Source organism: Panthera leo, chromosome A2 (genome assembly GCF_018350215.1).
Source record: "Panthera leo isolate Ple1 chromosome A2, P.leo_Ple1_pat1.1, whole genome shotgun sequence".
Lineage (NCBI taxonomy): Eukaryota > Metazoa > Chordata > Mammalia > Carnivora > Felidae > Panthera > Panthera leo.
In genome coordinates this window covers 119,303,374-119,326,291 of record NC_056680.1, presented here as the reverse complement: position 1 = coordinate 119,326,291, position 22,918 = coordinate 119,303,374, and positions in this window count along the sequence as shown.

Genomic DNA, 22,918 nt, shown 5'->3' with positions numbered 1-22,918 from the left:
GAAAAAAAAAGGAAATAGTTTGAAAATTTGAAAAAGTGAATACACCATAGTAGACTAAAATAAAAGGATGGACGTAAAAAAGAATTTGAAAAAATTTACATAAAAGCAAAAAATATAGTAATAAAACTTAAAGAAAAATATTTTAATAGAAATTGAAAGTAAAAATGAAGTTTTTCTCTTTCTGCATTCAAGAAAAAGAAAGGAAACTAAAAAGAGAAAAAAAGAAAAAGAAAGAAAAAGGAAAAAAAGAAAATTGTTTGGAAATTTGAAAAGGTGAGCACACTGAAGTAGACTAAAATAAAATGATGGAAGTAAAACAGAATTTGAAAAAATTTACATAAAAGCAAAAAATATAGTAATAAAAATCAAAGAAAAACATTTTTAATAAAAATTGAAAATAAAATGAATTTTTTCTCTTTCTGTATTCAAGAAAAAGAAGTGTAAAAGAGAAAAAGAAAAAAAAAGAAAGAAAATTGAATAGACGGTCCTGCTAACAGATTCAAGTAGGACTGAAATTATTTCATTTTCCCCTAGAAGTCAGTCTATGTAGTGTTTTAGAGTCCATAAACTAAGCCGGCGGTGAGACTTGTGTTCTTGAAGAGTGAAGTTGGCCCAGTTGGGCGGGGCTCAGTGTAATGGCTCCGCTCTCCACTAGATGGCGCTGCTAGCCTACTGGGGTGGATTGTTGCGGCACTCGTAGGTGCGTGTGCGTATGCGCATGCGCGGGACCGGTGAAAATGGAGCCACCCAGGAACCCAGTCTGTTCTCCCGGATCAGCAATCGCGCGCCCATCCTCTGTCTTCAGCTCTCGTCCATTCCCCGCTTTTTCACTCTCCGTGACCAGGCCCCAGGCAGTACCTCTCTCCTGAGTTTTGTCTCACTTGCGGCTGTTTTCCCCGGCCCTGTACTTCCGAAGGACTGCGGCTTTGACCTGTTCCGCCCCTCTGCAGGAGGGTGTCACCGAGCAATGGCCGAACGATGGCCAAATGTCAGTTGCACCCAGGAACGCTTGCTGGACCCTGCTGCTGCCGGTGCCCCGAGACTACAGCCAGGTGCCAGCCCGCCCCAGAGGAAGTTCACGAGACAGTGTAGCAGCAGCGTTTCAGGGATTATGGAAAATCACAACACACGTCTGGCACCAGGCTTCACCCTTAACGACCTTGTTCCAGCACCAGCGAATGTGGCCATTCTCTGGGGTCTGCTGGGACCAGGTGGCTTCAACAGTCTCTACCAAATGCCCTTCCAGCAGTGGAACCGCTTTTCCCCGTGTGGCCTGAGACCCTCCCGGACTCCAGTCTGTTCCTGGGGATTCGCCCTTCCCACCAGAGCACTGCCAGGTATCGAGCTGCAGAGTTGCAGCCTTTGTGCTCCCTTTGTTTACAGTCTTAATGGAATTTAAACCCTCTCCTTTCTCCTTTCTCCCTTCTCCCTTTTAAGTTTAGTCCCTGTGGCTATTTCCAATTTTCCACTTTCTCTCCAGCTGCTTTTGGGGAGGGGTGCTTTTCCCATATCCTCTCCCCCTCCCTAATCTCCAACCTCTCGCCACCCGCAAAAGCGATTCTCTACCCTCTGCGGCTTCTTGCTCCCCAAATTCACCTCTCCGTGCTGCGTACCTGCTAAATTCCGTGGTTCAGGTTGTACAGATTGTTGTGTTAATCCTCCAATCAGTTTTCTAGGTGTGTAGGATGGTTTAGTGTTGGTCTGGCTGTAGTTCATGGACGTGAGACACACAAAAAACTTCCATGCTGTTCCGCCATCTTGGCTCCTCTTAACCCTGAAATTTAACAAGTAATGAACACACCAGGACACCTGTTGGTGAGTGCAGAGTCCTGTCCAAGGACACTGAAGCCACCGGTGTGTGGCCAGTGACGTACAACCATCTTTATTCTCATTAAATCCCTACTGTAGATGAAAGAGGTAGTAAGTGCATTCAGATCCACTGATGTGTTAGGATTCAATATGGAATGTGGAGTTACAACCTATAAAATGATGGGCGTTAACAATGGGCTGACACGGCCACTGTCTGTTTTCCTATTTTAGCTGTTAAATCAAGTGGGAGCAAGCATTGAAAATGCTAAGTAAATCATCAAAAGGGTAAACAAACTGTGGTGTATTCATTTGATTCATTTAAAACTGAAAGTTGATTTTGCACTACACAACACATTTATATGCATGTGTGCATGCGTGTGTGTGTGTGTGTGTGTGCACATGGGAAATTGCAAAAGGATACACATCAAATTGTTAATAATTGTGACCTCTGGGGATGCGTATGAGGACAGGAGAATGAAAACTTGCTTTTTACTTTGTCATTCGTTCGTTAACACAAACTTGTATTTCTTTCATCGTAAGACAATCTTAAGGGAAATAAACAGATTTAAAAAAACAAAAACAAACTTATGCCCTTTGAAATAGAACATGCCCTGAAACAGAGATGTTATAAGTTATTTTACTATTTTAGAAATTTAAAATGTATAACCATATGTATTAGTTTTGGTGAAATTTGTATGAATTCCCTAGTATTTTGCTTGCTCCTTAAGATGAAATGGAGTTTACCTATCCATAGATCTAAAATATTTTCATTACCTGCTGTGAAGCAGTTAGGGCAGGAAATCTGGAATCCTTCTTCTAAGTCACAATTTCACTATTTCTGTATTTGTTGGTCTTTTTAAAAAGTTTCTTCTTTACAAAACTGACACAAAAGGCAAATAATGTTTTATAGACCGCATTAAAAGTAACTCTGATGCCATTTATTTATGTGCCAAAATATTTAAGGTGGGTTTTTTTTGTTTTGAAATCTATATAGAATACCAAATAACAAAATAAAAATAAGCATGAGGGATAAGGAGAAAGGAGAAAAGGGTAAGGACATAAAAAGAACCACATTTGAAACAAGTGAAAGCACATGAATGAAAATGAAGATCCGTAGAGCTTTTGGTAAGGGTGAATCCTAAATTCAGTTTGGAGTTTGCCAACAATTGAAACAAGGAAGAAATATGAAAAGTTCCAGGAGTCACAGGCCCATGAGACACAAACTAATCAGTAGTTACAGAGAAACAACAGCTTCTGGGCTATTAAAACAAGAAAAAAATCTGTCCCTGCTCTGCTGGCTTCTAGAAATATATGATGTTGTTCATCCATTGCAGAAGAAGATGGGATACGTGTGCTAGAACATGCCTTTATCCTGGGCTTGAGGCGAGACTGACTGTTAGTTAGTCTTCAATCCCTCAGAGGTTTTCACTGCCCATTTTTAGTGGTCTCTGTGTGCTTCCTCTGCCGAATCTTGTCCGCAACCCCACCCTGTCCCTGGGACAGGGCGGGAGTGGGGGGGGCGCTCTATGCTTTCTCCATTTCTTCCCAGTCAGACTGTGCTCCATGGAATGGTTCTGGAAGACTCCATAGTCATGCATAAGTGATTTAGAATACAAGTGTGCCCCCTCCCCCTTCAGGCATTTGGATTTATTTTTTGTTAGAATGGCAGCTGGGTAGGTGGGAGTCATTCTTCATTCTTCATAACAACGTTTCCACTTCACTTGGCGACACACGGGTTAGCATCTCCTCTGACTCTTTCCTGTATTTACAAATTCTCCTTTGGCTGTGGCGATCACAAGTGAACCCTAACCAATTAAATTATGTCAACTTTATTTAATACATCCTGGTTCTATCTTCCACATATTTTATTCTAGAATTGCTTATTTTTCTTACAGCCATCACCCGCTGATAAACAGGTTAGGGTCTACTATGACCCCATCGTCTTCTAAATCAGTCTTGAAACCTTGTAAGGAGTCCACTCATTCCCACTGGCTGTTTGTCACCCCCTCCCCCTCTCCCGCTTGAAGTGTTCGTTTAGCATCCAAGTTCACACATAAAAAAACACATTGTGCAATGACAGACTGTGATGCCCTAACCCAGGGCAATAAATGGACTATTCATCTCACCAACGTCTTGGCCTAAGAAGCAGACTTGAAAGGAAAATAAACAAAGTTGTGAGTTGGTATAGGTGGAACCCTCCAGATTTCCTTTCCCAGACAGCACCAGGCAATTAGGCCGAACGCCCATAAAAGTGTAGGCACTGATATTCTTTGCTTCTGCAGTTTTCCTTTATAGAAGGCAGGAAAGTGGTGGTGAGTCCATCAAGTTACGTACACTAGGTAATGGATGGGCCAATCCAAGAAGCCAGAGACTCTCTTTAGGACCAGTGTTCCCTTAGTTATTTTTGGTCATGAGAGGATGATCAAGGTCTAAGAGCAACAAACTTTATGATGTGGGCACACACAGACCAAGATCACTGATGTCTTGGGGAGGGATCAGTGCTTCCAGGAGCCCAGAAACATCTCATCCCACCTTGGCCCATCTGATGCAGCCTTCATGTCTTGCCACGTTGCCCTCCCACCCCTGGAATGTACTATATAGTGAGGAAGAACTGGCATGCCTCTTCCAGAGGAGGTCCGTGTATTGGACCTGCCATCAAAGAGCGGTTTGGTCCTCACGAGGAACAGAGCTGTATTAGGTCACAGGTTTTGTGACCAAGGAGGTGGCAATGGTGCAATTCACCTAAGTGAGAGGAAGTTCAAGTTGTAGACTCTGTCCCTGTCATCATCCATTATTATGTACGTGTTTATAAATGGGCATGCACATGGTAGAGGCTCAATGTATACCCTAACGATGCTTTTGGCAAATGTTTTATTGTTCAAGTATTTTGCTTAATAGAATTCAATGCTAGTTGATTTGAGGCACAGAGGTTTGCAACTGATTACCTTTACGGTGGATTGATCTGTCAGTGTACAAATGACATTTTAATCTTATTTGCTTTCAGTTTATATTTGCTTGAAAATGCCTATAATTTGCTTTTAAAATAAAACTATAAGGAAGTATAACACAGACACAAAAATGAGAAGGTATAACTCAATGAATTTTCCACAGTGAACACCCCAGTGTAACCAGTTCCCGAGTCAAGAAATGGAACACCACCAGCATCCCAGGGGTTTCCTCAAATCCCCTCCCTGATACAACCCCACTTCCAAGATAAATATTAGCCTGACTTCTTTCTTTTTTTAATATTTTATTGATTGATTGATTGATTGATTTAGAGAGTAACCAGGAGAGGGGCCGAGGGAGAGGGAGAAAGACAGAGAGACAGACAGACAGAGAGAGAGAATCCCAAGCAGACTCCACACCAAGCACAGAGCCAGATGTGGGGCTCAGTCCCATGACCATGAGATCATAACCTGAGCCAAAATCAAGAATTGGATGCTCAATTGACTGAGGCACACAGGTGCCCCAAAGATTTTTTTTAAGTAATCTCTATACCCAATGTGGGGCTCAAACTCACAACCCCAAGATCAGAAGTTGCCTGCTCTACTGAGCCCACCAGGGCCCCACGTTAACCTGACTTCTAACACCAAATATTAGTTTTACCTGTTTTTTTATACCTTCTATAAGGGAGATCATACAGCTTGCACCATTTTGTGTTTGACTTCTTTCATTCATCATGCTCATGATGGCCCTTCAAGTGCTTGCATGTAGAAATAGCACATTCATTCTCTTTTCTGAGTAGAAATCCATTCTATGAATATATCGCCATTTATATATTTTATGGTAATGTACATCTGGGTTGTTTCCAGTTTGGGGTGATTGTATATTCTTAGACTTGTCTTGGGTGGACACATATATAGATGTTTCAGTTTGATATAAAACCAGATTGTCGCACTGGGTAATGGGGCATGCCAATGTTGGATTTAGCAGACCATGCCAAATCATTTCCTACAGTGGCCACACCAAGTTCAGCTCCCCAGCAGTGGATCAGAGCTGAAGGTGCCCCACAACACTTGGTATTGTCAGTCCTTTCACTTCTGGTCATTCCAGTGGATACGCAGTGGTACCTCAGTATAGTTTCCATTTGAATTTCCCTGATGTCTGATGATATGAAACACCTTTATATATGCTTATTTGTCAGTTGAATATCCTCTAAATCAAGGGCCTTTTTGAGGCTTGGCCCATTTTTCTATTGGGCAGTCTGTCTTTTTCTTTTTAGTTTGTAGAAAGTCTTTATATATTCTCCATGTAAGTCTTTTGTGAATATGTCCATTGCAGATGTCTTCTCCTCCCTTGTAATCTGCCTTTTCACTCTCATAATGGTGTCTTCTAATGAACAGAAGTTCTTAATGTCAGTGCTATACACTTATTCCCCACCCCCCATAGGTAGTGTTTTTTTGCGACGTGTTTCAGAAATCTTTGCCTATCCCCAAGGTCATGAAGATATTCTCCTAAGTTCTTTTCCAGAGTGCTTTATTGCTTTATCTTTGATACTTGAGGTTATCATTTATCTGAATTGTTTTTGTGTATGGTGTGAGGTAAGGGGTGAGGTCCCTTCCCTCCCCCACCCCCAACCCCTATATGGTTATCCGACTTGCCCGGCACCATTTGCTGAAAAGTCTGTGCTTCCCCACTGCCCTGTAGTGTCATCTCTGTCAAGAATCAAGCAACAAGGTAAGGGTGTTTCTGGATTCTCCGTTCTGTTCCCTGGTCTATTGGTTTATCCCTATGCTATTACTACACTGTCTTAGTTGTCTATAATTTATCTTTAACTTGTCTGTGTCTTTTTGGTTTAGGCACACCCCTTATTAGCAGCTTATAATTAGATTTAGGTTCTCTAAACCCACCTTGGAAGTAATGTCTTTTGAAAAAGGGGTTTTATGAAGCATTTATCTTTATTGTTATAGTGGATACTTTTGGCCTCATTTTCTGTTTTGATGATTTCACATTTCATCTTCTTTTAAAAACACCTGAAAACGAAATAAGCTTACCTATTAAAATCAGTAAGTGTACAAGTATTAGCTTCTTCTCGGTCATCTTTGGTCTCTGCTCTGTTGCAACTTTCCTTCGGTTTCCTGCACTTTATAGGTTGATATCCCTGTCCTTTATAGATCAGTCTTTTATGGACAGTTTGTCTCCATAACTGTCACCTCTCCTTGGTTCCTCATTTTGTCCTTTCTCCTGATCTTTTAATTTTTTAATGTTTATTTATTTTTGAGAGAGAAAGACACACACACAGACACACACACACACACACACACACACACACACACACACACACAGAGTGCGAGTGGGGGAGGGGCAGAAAGACAGAGGGAGACACAGAATCCAAAGCAGGCTCCAGACTCCCAGCTGTCAGCACAGAGCCCAATGCGGGGCTCTTAACTCCCAAACCGTAAGATCATGACCTGAGCTGAAATCAGATGCTCAATCCACTGAGCCACCCAGGTGCCCCTTTTCTCCTGATCTTTTACGAGATTTCTCCACCTCATTGATTTGTTGTCCTAAACCATCATTTTTACTCTTGGTCATTTCACTGTTAATTTTATTTTTGCTATTGTAATTTTCATTTTTTAGTAATTTGGCCTGTCTCTCAGTCTCTGAGCCAGGGATCAGACTGTACAGGAAGCAAGAGAGCCTATTTCTAGGCTTGTGCATTCCTGACAAACTCTGGGCTTTAGTGGTCTCATATTTTCAGTCCAGCTCCACGATCTCTGTAAGTTCCTAGAAAATCTTCCCGAGTTATGGCCATAACTTGACTCTTAGTTTTTCTTACTGTGATATTTATATTATGCGTGAAGTGGGATAGATATAGTAGAACACGGAGAGAGATTTCCTCCACTGCTAACAGCTGGAGGTACCGGAACCTCTCCCTCCAGCATCGCATAGACTACATCTTTCTAGCTTCTTACAAATACAAAATACAGTTTTAAATAGTCATTACTCTCAACTTAGAGGTTTCACGTTTCAGCAATCTTTCAACCTTGGCTCTTCAGTAATCCTGACTCACGGTCAGTGCCATTCATTCACTCTCCCTTGGAGCAGCCTCCTTTATGAGACCGAGGCTTGCTTTTTCCGCTAGATATACGTTCTCGCCTGAGTCATTCAACTGCTGATGATCTTGGCTTCCTTAATCCAAACAATGAGGTGCCTGGATTATACCCTCTGATTGCTTACAGTTTGAAACACCACGCTTCTGTGAAATGCCACAAACGGTCATTCCCAATTTTTTTTTAATTGAGATGACAGTGATCGCCGAACAAAACCAGCTTGCAGAAATCATAGTTCTTGGCAATAATAATGTGTCCTTCCTAACACCTTCTTTAGTTGACTTGCCCAGAAGCCACCGGCACTGTAGCGGTGAAGGGCTTGTTCGTAACCAAAATACACCTGCTCTGCGTCTTTTTGTTGGATAGGATGGTAGCGTTAATGGGTCCCTACTAGGTACACTTGTTTATCAGAGCTTTGAAGTTGCCTCCTCACAAGGCTTCTATGGAAACAGTTCATGGCTGACATATTAATCCACTCTTTGAGGACAAGAAAGATCCTACAGTAGGGGTAAGGGAAACCCTTTAAACCCTCTGGAAAGGTAAAAGATAATGAGACATCAACGACTCTAGAAAACTTGAAGTTATGACTTATATCCTCTTTCACGTGCATAAATTGTCACAGTTTTTCCTACTATTCTATCCAAGAAGGGAGATATTTCTATCCCGAGAAGGGAGTGTTTTGTTTGCTTATTGAAACCAAAATCAGGTCCTTTTGTAGGATGCCACCATAAAAATAATCTGATGGGTCGGTGGCTCATTACAGAAATATCCAAGATGTGAACAAAGGAAAATAAACTCCAAGTCTGAATATTTTATCTCCATACTGCTGAATCTGGCCTTTGGGACAGCTGCAGAATCGGTGTTTCTCTCTCTGACTGTCTGGAACTGTGTGCGTGGAATGTGGGCACGGGGACACACATGCAAGATGGCACCGGGGTGGTGGCTTCTCTCTTTCACCATTTAAACGACTCTCTATGAGATGAAATAATTGTTTTAAATGTCCAAAGAGGCTTGGGTAAAGATTTCGAGTTGTTTCCTCCAAAAAGCTTTTTAGGGTCCATCGCGGGAATGGTTTTAGCATCAAAGACATCGTTTCCAGCCCGTAAAACACCACTTTCATCCACAATGAAGCAAACTTTAATCCTCGGGAAAGCAGGGTTAGCACAGACCAGTGGTATTTTAGTACCAGGCATTCTCGGTAATGACCTGTAAGATTTTTTAAAAAGGCTCCACTGGTGAATTCAGAGGGAGGCGAAATGAAATGTGTCCAACACTCTGGCCAGCCTGTAGTCGCCTCGCATCTTAAATGAGAGGCAGGTGTTGTTCTGGGGCCAGGTGACACAGTGGTCATAAAATCCACACATATCTACTTGAAAGTTGCAGGGCGCATAACCATTGACATCAAAGGCAGCCTTGGGGTCTGCAGTGATCCTCAGCCAGCTTGCCCAGACACCCATGGGTCAGAATATTTTTAAAACAAGAAAAGTTGGTGAGGAGAGTTTGCAAACAAGAGGCTTCCGTTTTGAGGTTCTTCTAGAGGCGAATGAAATTGTAAAGCAATTGAAAAATAACCAAAAACATGTAGCATTGGAGGAAAAGGAATACAACTGGTATTTAAAATCTGTCCCATGAGAGTCATCACTTTCTCAGCAAAGCCTTGTGGATTGTTTGCATAAGGAGCAATCTTAGGGATTATCCAACCCAACCTCGGTGCCCCAGTTATCCAGGCCACAAGTGCGTATTCAGTCCTACTATGCACCAGGCAGAGAACTGAGGTGTAGAGATCAGTGGTTTTCCCAGCATCACACCACATCTAATACTTATCTAGGTAGGTCCCAAATGCCCCCCAAATTTAGATGCCTAAACCACTTAATAGCTTATGGTTTCTGTGGATCAAGAACCAAGCACAGCTTGGCTGGGTCCTCTGCTTCAGGGTCTCCTCACAAAGGCTGCAACCGAGGTGTGAGCCAGGGCTGAGGTCTCATCTGAAGGTTCACCTGAGGAAGAGTCCCCCTTGCCAGGCTCATGCATGTCGCTGTTGGCAGAATTCAGATCTTAAGGTTGTTGGACTTTGGACTTTGGTTTCTCATTTGTTGTTGGCTAGAGGCTTTCCCTGGTCCCTTGTCACTTGGGCCTCTTGGAGATGCACTTTATTTCATCAAAACCAGGATGACAAGAAGTCTGCTGGCAAAATGGAAGTCACTGTCTTTTGTAACCTAATCACAAAGTGACCACCGTCACCTTTCCCGTATTCTTTTGGTTAGAAGCAAGTTGCTTGGTCCAGCCAAGGAGAGGGGATTTTATGAGGGCACTCAAGGGGAGAGGATTATATAAGAGTGTACATACCAGGAGGTGGGGATTAGTTTAGACGTTCTCCTACTATGCAGAGTAAATGGTAAGACTTAAAATATACTACAGTGTACTTTCCACCCTGCAGGCAACATACTTTAGGTACATAACAAAAAAGAATGCATTCCCCTTTTCTGAGCCATGTAGAGTGGTATCTGCAGAGAAATCCAGTTGATTTTTGTTAATAATTTTTTTAATATCCCACCAATGACTTACAATTTTAAGGGAAGTGATTTAAAAATGTTTTCAGTATAGCAGTCATAATTCAAGGGGCCCTGTCTCCTCACTCTCCACTTTAACCCACTTATATTAGGGTGAGCATATAATTTATCAACCAAATGGGGGCACTTTGTGGAGTGAAAGGGGTTGGTATGACATTAAAAATTACAAGAGTAAACCAGGGCCAGCCCTGGTAAACCTGACCGTATAGCCCCTCTACTTACATGCAAATGCAAGAAAAATCCTCATCCAATTAGGAAGCCCAAACTTGAATGTTGAGGAAGGGGAGAGAGATGGAATCAACCCTGACCTTCGGTGGGGCTATGGATCTGCAGACAGATAACCGCCCCCGTCCTGCATCTGACTTGGCTTCTCTGGGAGCCTTTTAATGAAATTAAGGGTCATTAGAAGCCCAAAGGGTTTCTTTTTCTTTAAAAAAATTTTTTAAGTTTTATTTACTTATTTTGAGAGGGAGAGAGAGAGAGAGAGAGAGACAGAGACAGAGAGACAGAGAGAGACAGAGATTGAGAATCCTAAGCAGGATCCACAGGGTCTGTGTGGTGGCCAATGTGGGACTTGAACTCAGGAACCCTGAGATCATGACCTGAGCCAAAATCAAGAGTTGGCTGCTTAACCAACTGAGCTCCCAGGAGCCCTTTCTTTCTTTCTTTCTTTCTTTCTTTCTTTCTTTCTTTCTTTTTTTTTTTTTAACTGTTTATTTTTGAGAGAAGGAGAGAGAGCACAAGCAGGGGAGGAGCATAGAGGGAGACAGAGGATCAGAAGTGGGCTGTATGCTGACAGCACAGAGCCCAGTGCAGGGCTTGAACCCACAAACTATGAGATCGTGACCTGAGCAGAAGTTGGCCAGTGAACCGACTGAGCCACCCAGGCACCCCTAGAAGCTGGAAGAGCTTCTTAATGGTCTTGTATTGCTTCTCCTTGTTGTCACTTCTCATTCCTTTTTCTGTTAATTTAATGAACAAATATGAAATGCACCTTGCCTCCTTCAAGGTTTTGCGACAGTTCTGTTGTTCTTCAGCTCTTTTATTTCATCTCATTTTTAAAATTTCCAGATGCAGGTTGGGTTATTTCTTGATACAGTATTGACAACAGATTTCAATGGAAAATGATAGTCCAGTGTTTCATTAAATGCTTGCTTAAAAACGAAAATCTGAGACATCACTGTCTATTAGTTGTCGGTTCCTCTGTCTCATTTAACACTCATACCAGATACTTCCAAATTAAACACATAGTAGACATTTTTAGAACTTGATTAAATTGACTGCTTAAAGGCAGCAAGCATGTGAGATATTTATTGAAACTCATGGAAATATTGTCTGCAAAGCAAGCATTTCTTTGGTAAAAAAAAAAAAAAATCTGTTGAATGCTTTCACTGAGAAACAAAACCTGGTAAAAATATTTACTTTGTTTGAATCAATATACTCACTACTTTAAACAGAGTCCTCAACATGGAAATCACTTGTGTATGCCCAGGGCATCAATTAAAAGTGAGGTCAGACAAAGAAAGACAAATACTGTATGATCTCACTTATATGTGGAATCTTAAAAAAAAAACAAAAAACGTGTATTCATAGACACAGAAAATAAAGCGGTGTCTGCCAGAGATGGGGGATGGGTAGAGGGCAAAATGGGTGAAGGTGGCCAAATGTACAACCTTCCAGTTATAACATAAACCAGTTCTGGGGATGTGATGTGCCGCATGGTGACTATAGTTTAAAAGAAATAAAGTGAGGTTTAAGACAGTTTCTCCTGAGGCGCCTGGGTGGCGCAGTCGGTTAAGCGTCCGACTTCAGCCAGGTCACGATCTCGCGGTCCGTGAGTTCGAGCCCCGCGTCAGGCTCTGGGCTGATGGCTCGGAGCCTGGAGCCTGTTTCCGATTCTGTGTCTCCCTCTCTCTCTGCCCCTCCCCCGTTCATGCTCTGTCTCTCTCTGTCCCAAAAATAAATAAAAAATGTTGAAAAAAAAAAAAAAAAATTAAAAAAAAAAAAAAAAAAAAAAAAAAAAAAAAAGACAGTTTCTCCTATGGGAGACTTGCCTGCAGTATAGTGTATGTATGATTGAGTTTGCCTATGGCGGCCTCTTGAGGACTCCTTCCATGTCTGAGCTGTCCATCAGGAGTCTTTTATTATTTTCTAGTCCCTCAAACAAGAAAACCATGATAATGATCATAATTCCACCTTTATACCCACCTGACCATCTCTGTACTTTTCTTTGTGTGCATACATATATATATATATACATATATATACAATATGTATGTATATAATATGTACATATATAATACCCTGTATATGTATATACACTGTATGTATATATAATGTATATAATATGTATATATAATATGTATATAATATACATAATGTGATATGATATGATAAATATTTCAAACTTTACAAAAAGGCATACAGTCAAGCACACGTTATAATCTCATTTCCTGGGGCAACCATTATTAATGATTTCTTATATATCCTCCAAGAATTTTTCTATGATATGCAAACATATAAAAATTTGCATGCATGTTCTTCTCTCTTTCTTTCTTTTTACACAAAGGGGAGAATATTATCACATTTGAAAAAAAAAAACAATTTAACACTATACTTTGAAGATCTTTCCAAGTCAGTACTTATTTGTTGATCTGCTTCATTATCTCCAGCAATGCTCCCAAGTATTCCACTAATGGAGATACCATATTTAATGTAGCATGTAGCCAGTCCTAAACACGTAGGCTGCTTTCTGTTATTAAAAACTTGTTGCTGTGAACATTCTTGTCTTTGTGTATGAGTGCAAGTATATCTGTTTGTAAACCCCTAGAAGTAGAATTGCTGGAACAAAGGAAATATCATTGTAAAACTATGATAAATATTGCCAAGCTAATTGAGTATCTTTATACTCAAAATATCTCCAAATAGAGCCAATTCATACTTCCATCCACGGAAAATGAACATGCCATTTCCCTACTTCATTAACTTGTGTGTCACCAAAACAGTGTCACTTCTCTCACAGGTGAAAACGTTCTTTTTTTCTAAATTGATTTTCTTTCATTATGATTATGGTCAAATATCTTTTCAAATATTTGGATTCCACTTATATTCCATTTTCAGTGAACAGCAGGCTTTCAGATTACTTGCCCATTTTTCTATCAGATTGTTGGCTGTCCTCACTCTGAAATTAAAAGTTCTACCAGCTTGGGGTGGAATTTTTACATAGATATATTCCAAATTTATACAGATATATACCAAATCCTGAATCAAGTGTTCTTGGGAACAATCTAACCGCCATAATGTTCTTATATACAATTTTTATTACCCTTCAGCTGCTATGGCTTTGGGCTTTAAAAAATACACAAGGCCTGTCTTTTACAGAATGGATTTCAATTTTTAATGTCAGCTCTTAAGAAGGCCTTACTCCTATCTTTCGCTTAATGATGTGCTGGCACTCAGCATCCACAGACGGCATTTTGTTTCTATGAAAGCATTAACTCTATCTGGTCCTGGTTTTCATTGACTTTCTCTGGATTGCGGTCAAATGCTGTGGTAATAATAAAAGTAATTCTGTGCTTCACTTTGAAGTGTTAAAGCTGAGGGTCACTCGGACAGGCTGCTTTTATTTGGCCAATGCGAGAAGGCTTCATGAAACTGGGGCACACGGGGTTGTCCTGATCTCGCTAATGCAAGTCTTCAGAGAGGCTATGCAAATAGAATGTATTTATCCATTCTTTTGATTTATATGTTTTCTTAAAGGTCATGATTTACATTCTGGTTCTCCATCTCTCCTTGTGCTGCTTTCTGAGAAATGCAAAACCTGTGAGGAGAAAACTGTATTTGGGGATCTGGCTTTTGAGACATTTTCAAGTGTAACTCCCATTATTATCACCAGAGGTGGGGCTCCCTAGTCCTTCCTACACCAGCCAAATGCCTGGAGGGGAATGGATTATCTTCCTGTCAGTGACTCCATGGGAGATATTCTCAATGGTTTATGCATTCTGGCCGGAAAATGCTCCCTGCAGACATGTGGGGAGATTTCTTCCTGTGTTCTCCAGCAGCGGTCCACTGGGATTGAATCTGGCTCACAAAATGTAAACCCCATGTACTGTAAAGAGAAGATCAAGGGGCAGCATTGGCACTAAGTGGTTGTTCAAAAGTTTCCAAATGCTCTAGCTTTTCAAAAACAGAGAGTGAATTCTTGCCGCTTTAGCCTCAGGGAATGCTTTAAGAAGGTGTCTTTAAACACCCACACAAAGTGCCCAGATTTTCAGAGGAGGGAAAGGAAACCATAATGGGAACAATGCTATTGGTTCCATGTTTGGAGAAGAAAACAGAAAGGCAATAAATAAATAAATAAATAAATAAAGTGCAAAATCTTCCAAAGCAGACCTTCATGTTTGTGCAGAAAGCATTTGCAAATGCAAAGCCAGGCAATGGATAACCAAAAAATTGGTAGCTCACAAGTATCTCCTTCACATGTAATGGCATTGCGTTACAGTTTAGATATCTGTAACAGCTTTCGCGATAAAGCAAGAGGTAAGCTTGGTAAACGAATAATGTGCTTTTGGAAAATGAGCAAGAAAACTCTTTGAGTGTGATCCAAAGAAACAAAAGAACTTTCTGAAAACATCTTCGGGGTGGAGTCCTTTCTGTATCTCAGATCCCGGATCAGGAATATTGGAAGATTGATGCCATTAGCCAGTGCACATCCAACCAGGGCAGCTTTATCACGTAATGTTTTTCTGGTTGTTCTACTGAGCTTGAAGGACAAAAGGTTAGCAAACACTTAAATTACCGGGCACATTAAGCTTTTGTTTTGTGATTCTTAGGCTCCGGGGAGGCCTACAATTTTGGACTTGAGCTGATAAAAGGCAGATTCAGGGAATTATTTATTTTGCTCTTTTTCCATCTGGGCTTCCACATTTAATTGAATGGATTCATTTGGTGCCATTTTTGTTCCCTTTAGAATTTTGGTCATGAAAATTAAGAATCATAACTCTAATATCTCACACAGCCTGTGAGTAATGGCAGGATGCTTTATGGCTCTGACCTTTCCAGTTTTCTAAGTTTTGATTTGCTGAGTTCTTTCCTCCTCTTTCTTGCAGTTTACTTATTATAATTATTAATGAGGAAGCAGAAAAATGACCATTCAGTCAAACTTTAGGGAATGGAACATAATAAATGGTCTCTGTCTAGGATCTAACATTTGCCCCTAAATACAGTAATTATTAGGTTGCCTGATGATATGCTGAATTTTACAAGGCTCTTATTAGGGGAAGAAAAAGAACATAATAAATCCACTAATGTGGGTAATGACTGGTATGGCAATTGAAAATGGTTCAAAATTAACCCACTCCTTTTTTCCATCTTCTACATGCCCTCTGGGTCCTAATATTATTCATCATATAGTATCCTTGCTTTTCTCTCATTTCAAGCAGTTCTGCATTGCTAAGAAGCTCCAGAATTGTTTGCAATTAAGTGCTATCTCGCCTAACCCAAGCACTGCCAAGAATTAAACAGAATCTGTGGGAAAATATAACCAACTTGCATTAACAGATTGATTCAAACGTTGGCCTGTGAACCCTTTGTATCTTACCCATTGTTAGCTCCCTGGTGCTCTGAACAGCATGGGACCAGAGAGGTCCCCAGTGAGTGGGAATTTTTAGCATTATCTCCAGGTATTCAGTGATCACTGCTGGAGGGCTGAAGAGCCTAGGTTTCTCTTTTCTACTTCTAGGGTTTTCTACTTCTATGGGAAAAGGTAGTCGTATATTAAATGCAGGACTTCCTATGTGCCTTTTAGAGAAGCCAACAGACAAGAAGTGAATAGGGGACATGGTGAAGATTGAGGCAGGGAGAGTACAAAGAAATGTTTTCTACTTCATTGTCTCAAGAATATTTGAGGTCTGACGTTCACTGTTTGCAATGTTATTGTCTACCTTGTAGGTTGTTGTATAAAACACTGCATTTATACAACACATCTTTGGAAAAAATTCCATTTCATGTAGAGATGTAATTATTTGTTGAGGCTAAAACTGAAAAGAGTGTTGGATTGAAAAGAAACCTTAATGTCACCCAAAATCTGTTTTCCACATACCTCCAACTGATGTTTGCAATTTTTTTTAAGGCTTAATTGAAATCAGAGTGTAGTGGTGGGAGAAAATCAAACTAAACTAGGACCAGACACCAGCTCTGCAAAACAAAATAAAAACAACGAAAGGAACAACCAACCAAATAAACAAAAACACACCAAACCTTTAGTAACTTACAAGAGAAAAAAAAGTCGTCAACCTAATAAGGATTACTTACCAGAAAACAAGAGCAAACATCATACTGAATAGCAAAATATTAGAAGTATTAAAAATGGAAAAAAGAAAAGGATGTTTTTAATCACTGTATAATTCAACACTGTATTTGAGAGTTTGCCAATGTCATAAGACAAGAAGAAATTAGAAGTATAAATAGAATAAGACGAAGAAATAAAACTGTCACTATTTGCCAATATGATTGTTATTATGGGCTGAATTGTGTCTCCCAAAATGTATATGTTGCAATTCTAACCTTCAGAATGTAATCATGTTTGGAGATAGGGTCTTTAAAGAGGTGAGTAAGTTAAAATGCGGATTTTTAGGGTGGGGTCTAATCCAATATGACTGGTATCCTTTAAGAACAGAAAACTTGGACACATAGAGACACCAGAAACATGTGCACTCAGAATTGTGACCATTGGGGGAACACAAATGAGAAGCGGCCATTTGCAAGCCAAGGAAACAGGCCTCAAAAAATCCAAGCCTGGGGTGCCTGGGTGGCTGAGTCAGTTAAACGTTGGACTTCAGCTCGGGTCATGATCTCGCTGTTTGTGAGTTCAAGCTCCCTGTTGGGCTCTGTGCTGACAGTTCAGAGCCTGGAGCCTGCTTTGGATTCTGTGTCTCCCTCTCTCTCTGCCCCTCCGTCACTCACGCTCTGTTTCTCTCTGTGTCTCAAAAATAAACAAACATTAAAAAAAAAATCAAAGCATGACAAACACTTGATCTTGGACTTCTAGCCTCAAAAACTGTGAGAAAATAAATCTGGGTGGTTAAGCCACCCAGTCTGTGGTGTTTGTTATTATGGCAAACCTGGCAAACTGATACAAATACCTGTCTAAAAATGCAACTGAATCAAATAAGCTCAATAAAGTAGCCAGAAAATGATCAACATATAAAAATCAATTGTGCTTTTATACACTATTGTACCAGGGAGAAAAGAGATCCCATTCAAAATACCAACTTGCAACATAAAATAAACACCTAAATATAAATGCAACTGAAAATACACAAGACTTAAACATGATAAAATTTTACTGAAAGACATTAAAAAGGCTTAAGCAAACAAAAATATACAATGTTCCTGAATAGGAAAAATTAATTATAAAAATGACAATTCTGCCCCCAAATTAATCAAAAATTCCAGTGCAATTACAATGAAGTTCCTCCTGTCAAGATTTTTTTCTAAGGCTTAGTAGAAAGGGTCTAAAAATTTATAAGAGAAACTATTAACATTTCATAAGAAAGTTTTTTTTTTTAAATTAGAAGACAGGGGAGAATATTTTCCTATTATCTATCAGTATACCTTAAAGAAATAGTAAACAAATTGATGGGTATTCATTTAGGACTAGATCAAAGGAACAGAATAGAAAACATTAATGTGCTTATTATAGTCTTTCTTTAAAAAATTTTTTTTTAACATTTATTTATTTTTGAGAGACAGAGAGAAGACAGAGTGTGAGCAGGGGAGGGGCAGAGAGAGAGAGAGAGAAACACAGAATCTGAAGCAGGCTCCAGGCTCTGAGCTGTCAGCACAGAACCCGACACGGGGCTCGAACTCATGGACTGCGAGATCATGACCTGAGCCGAAGTCCGACGCTTAACAAACTGAGCCACCCAGGAGCCCCTAGTCTTTCAAATGAATAGCTAAATAGTGTCTATTTAATAAATGATGTTGGGACAGTTGACTTGCCACTGGAGAACAATACAGCTAGACTCCCACTTAACATCTGGAATTTAGATTTCAGATAGCTTAAAAACAAACCCAAAGAACTACCTGATGAAAATATAGGAGATACTTTTCACTGTAATCTTGAGGCAGGGAAGGCCTTAAAGACACAAGACTCAGATCCCTAACTAAAACAGAACAAAACAAAAAATGTGTATGATATTATAAATATGTCATAAATAAAATAAAAAATTATGCAACAAGCTTGGAAGAAATAGTTATATAACAGGTAAAAGATCAATAAGAAAAATTTATAAAGCATGCCTACTAATTAAATGACCAAAAAGCTATCCCAATAAGGACACAGGAAACAAATAGTTAATTCACAGCAAGATGTACCATAAGAGGTCAGTAAACTTAAGAATTCTGAGCCTCATTAGTAATCGAGTAAAACAATGAAATACCAAATTTTGTTATCACTGGTAAAAATTGGAAGGATTTATATGTCAAGGATTGGCAAAGATAGAGAAAATGGTAGTGACTACTTCTTGAAAGGCAATTTGACAATATCTGTCAAAATTAAAAATTCATCATATGCTTTAACTGGGGATTCCTCTTCTAGTAATTTAGCCTAAAGAAATACTCACACATGGGCACAAATATGTACGTACAAGTCACCAGAGTGGTCTATGTAGCTACAAAAAAATTGGTATATTACTTAATTAGTTTGTTGGTACTGCCATGACAAAGTACCACAGAACAAGTGATTTATTTCTTTACAGTTCTGGGAGCTATAGTCCAAGTTCCAAGTGTTGGTAGGGTTGTTTTTTTTTTCTGAGGCCTCTCTTCTTGCAGACGGTCGTCCTCACTCTGTGTCATTTATATGGTCTTTTTTCTGTGTGTGTCTGTATCTTAATCTCTTCTTTTATGGACAGTAATCACACTGGTGTAGGACTCTCCTCAATGACCTTATTTAACCTAATGACATCTTTAAAGGCCCCATACAGGGGCGCCTGGGTGGCTCAGTAGGTTAAGCGTCCAACTTCGGCTCAGGTCATGATCTCGCGGTTCGTGAGTTCAAGCCCTGAGTCGGGCTCTGTGCTGACAGCTCAGAGCCTGGAGCCTGTTTCCGATTCTGTGTCTCCCTCTCTCTCTCTGACCCTCCCCCGTTCATGCTCTGTCTCTCTCTGTCTCAAAAATAAATAAACGTTTAAAAAAAAAATTTAAAGGCCCCATACAAATACAGTCCCGATACAAATAATACAAATACAGGCCCTATACAAATAAAGGCCCTCCAAATACAGTCACATTCTGAGGTACTGGGGGCTAGGACTTCAACATGTGACTTTTGACGGGACACAATTCAGCTATAACAGTTGAAAACACTCTTAAATACAAAATAGGAAAATGGTTACGGTGCATTCAGTCTGCACTGAATGAAGTTGACTTATGAAAGATTTTCAAAATATTGTTAAGTGAAAAAGGAGTCACAGTGTATGTGTATAGTATGATTCCACTAATGTAAAAAGAAGACAGAGAAATTGATATGAGTGCACATATCAATGTATAGTTTGAGAGAGAGAATTAAAAGGGAATACACTGAGGCGTTGGGAATGGCTGCCTTTGCTTGGGGAAGGAGGTGGAAATGTGGCTAGGGCGGAGGGAAGCATAGCAGATGAAGGATGAATTTCATGTTTTTCTCTCTATGTGTTTCGATTTACTTGAATATTTTACAATGGGAATGAATTCTTAAATTACCTAAATACCTTACTTACTAACATGCTTAACAACTTCATAATAAAGTGGCACATGCACATACAGAAAAGGAAATTTGGAGTTTGGAGTTGAGCAAAACAGAATTGATAACTATTCAACACCCTTGATGCCCCAAATTCCACTCTCCAACCGAGTCCAGAGCAGCCCTAACTCGAAGTCTCTCTTCTCTGCCGTTTTCTACCATAAGGAATGTGAACTGATGCCCTGGTCAACCGGCAGAGCGATGTCAAAGCGTAAGATTCAAAGGAGGAGCTAGAGAAAACGTCTCCCGGCTTTCTCGAAGGAGGCATTCGCTGAGGAAGATGGTAGCAGAGAAGCAGTGTTAGCAAGTCTAGGCTCTGATGAGAGAAAGAGAACCGAGGTCTTTTTAAGTTTATTTTTTATTTATTTTGAGAGAGAGAGAGTGTTAGAGGGAGAGAATGAGCAGGGAAGGGGCAGAGAGAGAGGGAGAGAGGGAATCCCAAGTAGGCTCCGCTCAGCGTAGACTCCATCCCACAATAGTGAGATCACGACCTGAGCCGAAATCAAGAGTCGGACGCTTAACCCACTGAGTCACACAGATGCGCTGGAACTGCTGTTCTTCTGGATACTCTTTACCTCCCTCTGTCCTGGGATCCTGGGAGCTGTCAATGAAGAGTTCGGGGCAGCAGCTGGTCCTGGAGCTAAATCCTCAGAATCGGCTGGGGGTGAAGCCGCACTGGTCCAGGAGTTCTGCGCTGGAGCTCAGCAGGAAAGTAACGTGGTGGACTGGAAACCCTAGCCTGGCAAAACTATAATCGACATGCCTGAATGTGTGCCATTGCCCTTAAAAAACTTAGATCCCAGTATAACACTCAGTCATTTTTAGACATGTCAGAGTTTAAATAAGAGCAAAAATAAATGATTGGCTGTTGTATTGAGGGTGGCTTTTAAGGCCACCACCTACTCAGCTAAGATTTATGTTTTTCTAATTCCAGTTTCTGTCCCATAGAAACTGCCATGGAGGGAGTGGGGATCGCACCTGGGTGGCTCAGTCGGTTGGACATCCAACTACGGCTCAGGTCATGATCTCACAATCGTGGGTTCTAGCCCTGTGTCTGGGTCTGTGCTGACAGCTTGGAGCCTGGAGCTTGCTTTGGATTCTATGTCTCCCTCTCTGTCTCTGCCCTCCCCCACTTGTGCTTTCTCTCTCTCAAAAATAAATAAACATAAAAAAAAAAGAGAGAAAGAAAGTGCCACAGGGAGGCATATGGATGGGAAGAAAAGCTTCGAGTGTCAACATACATGAAAATTCTCACAAGATAAATCAATTTGCAACCAACATTTTAAAGAATGCATCATTGTGGATAAGCAGGTTGTGATTGTGGAGCTGTCTAAAGGGGGTAAGATTTGAACTGTGATTTCTGGGGCATGGTGGGAGTGGCCAGCAGTCATGAGAGAGGGAGGTTGCTCCTGCTGTAGGGAAGGTCAAACAAAGATGTGGGGTTTGAGAGCATGGCCAGAGAGAAGGATGTGCACATGGAGAGGTGTCAGTTGGGGAGGACCAGGGCTTCTGATAGAAAATTCTTTAGTCTTCTGTGGGGCTTATACTGATCTTCTAGTATTTATGCTTCTTTTTTTTCATATGAAAGTATCATACATGAAATGGCCACCCACCTTAAAAGCGTTAAGAGAAATTGATGAATGCAATCAGTAATGTATTGCGAAATAACAATACCTTTATTTACAATTTTATGCATTCTTCACGTATTAGGGTTATTAGCCCTTTGTCTAAGATACATGTTGCAAATATTTTCTCCCTGTTAATCAGTTGTCTTTTGGCTTTTTAAAAAATGGTATTTTGTTTGTTTTTGTCGAAGAAAACCTTTTAGTTTTTATTAGTTAAATTTATCTCCTATGTCTTCTCAGACTGGCTCTGGATTTTAAAGTCACTATTAGGAAGACTTTCCTATATTGAGACTACAGAACAATTCACCCATATAAATTTCTAGTACCTTATTATTTTATTACTTTTATTTTTTTATTATTTTATATCCCCAGACTATTTGAAGTTTATTCCTATGTGTAGTGTCAGACATTGGATTTAATGCTATCTTTTCCCAAATAGCTCTTCAGTTTTCCAACATATTTTATTTAAAAAGTTCATCTTTATTCCAGTAGTTTCAAATGAGACCCTTGTCATATTCTACACTTTTATATGTATTTAAATTTATTTCTGGATTTTTTTAGTCTATTCTATTGCCTGTGTCAGTACCACACTGTTTTAATTATAGAGACTTTATAGTATGTTTTAGTGTCTGCTGGTCCCCCCTCATAAATATTCTTTTTCAGTGATTCTTGGTTATTCCTCCATGTTTGTTTTTCCACGTAAACTTTGGTATCAACTTAACTCTATAAAAGAGCTTGTTGGCATTTTAATTGGGATTGCATTGCATGTGTAAATTATCTTAGGGAAAACTCACATCTGTATAATGTTGAGCTATTTTGTTCAAGGACAGAAGATGTCTTTCCACTTGTTCAAAACCACTTTTTAGTGTTTCAGGAATTTATTAGAAGTATTTTCTATTAAATTTAATCTTATGTATTTTTGATGCTAGTATAAATGAAGTTTTTTTCTACCACTATATCTTCTAACTTTTCATTGTTTCTGTATATGAAAACTATTGATTTTTAATATTAATTTTATACCCTGCTACCATCCTGAATTGTTTTATTGTTTGAGTTTGTTTCACCCCTGCTTCTCTGGGGATTTCC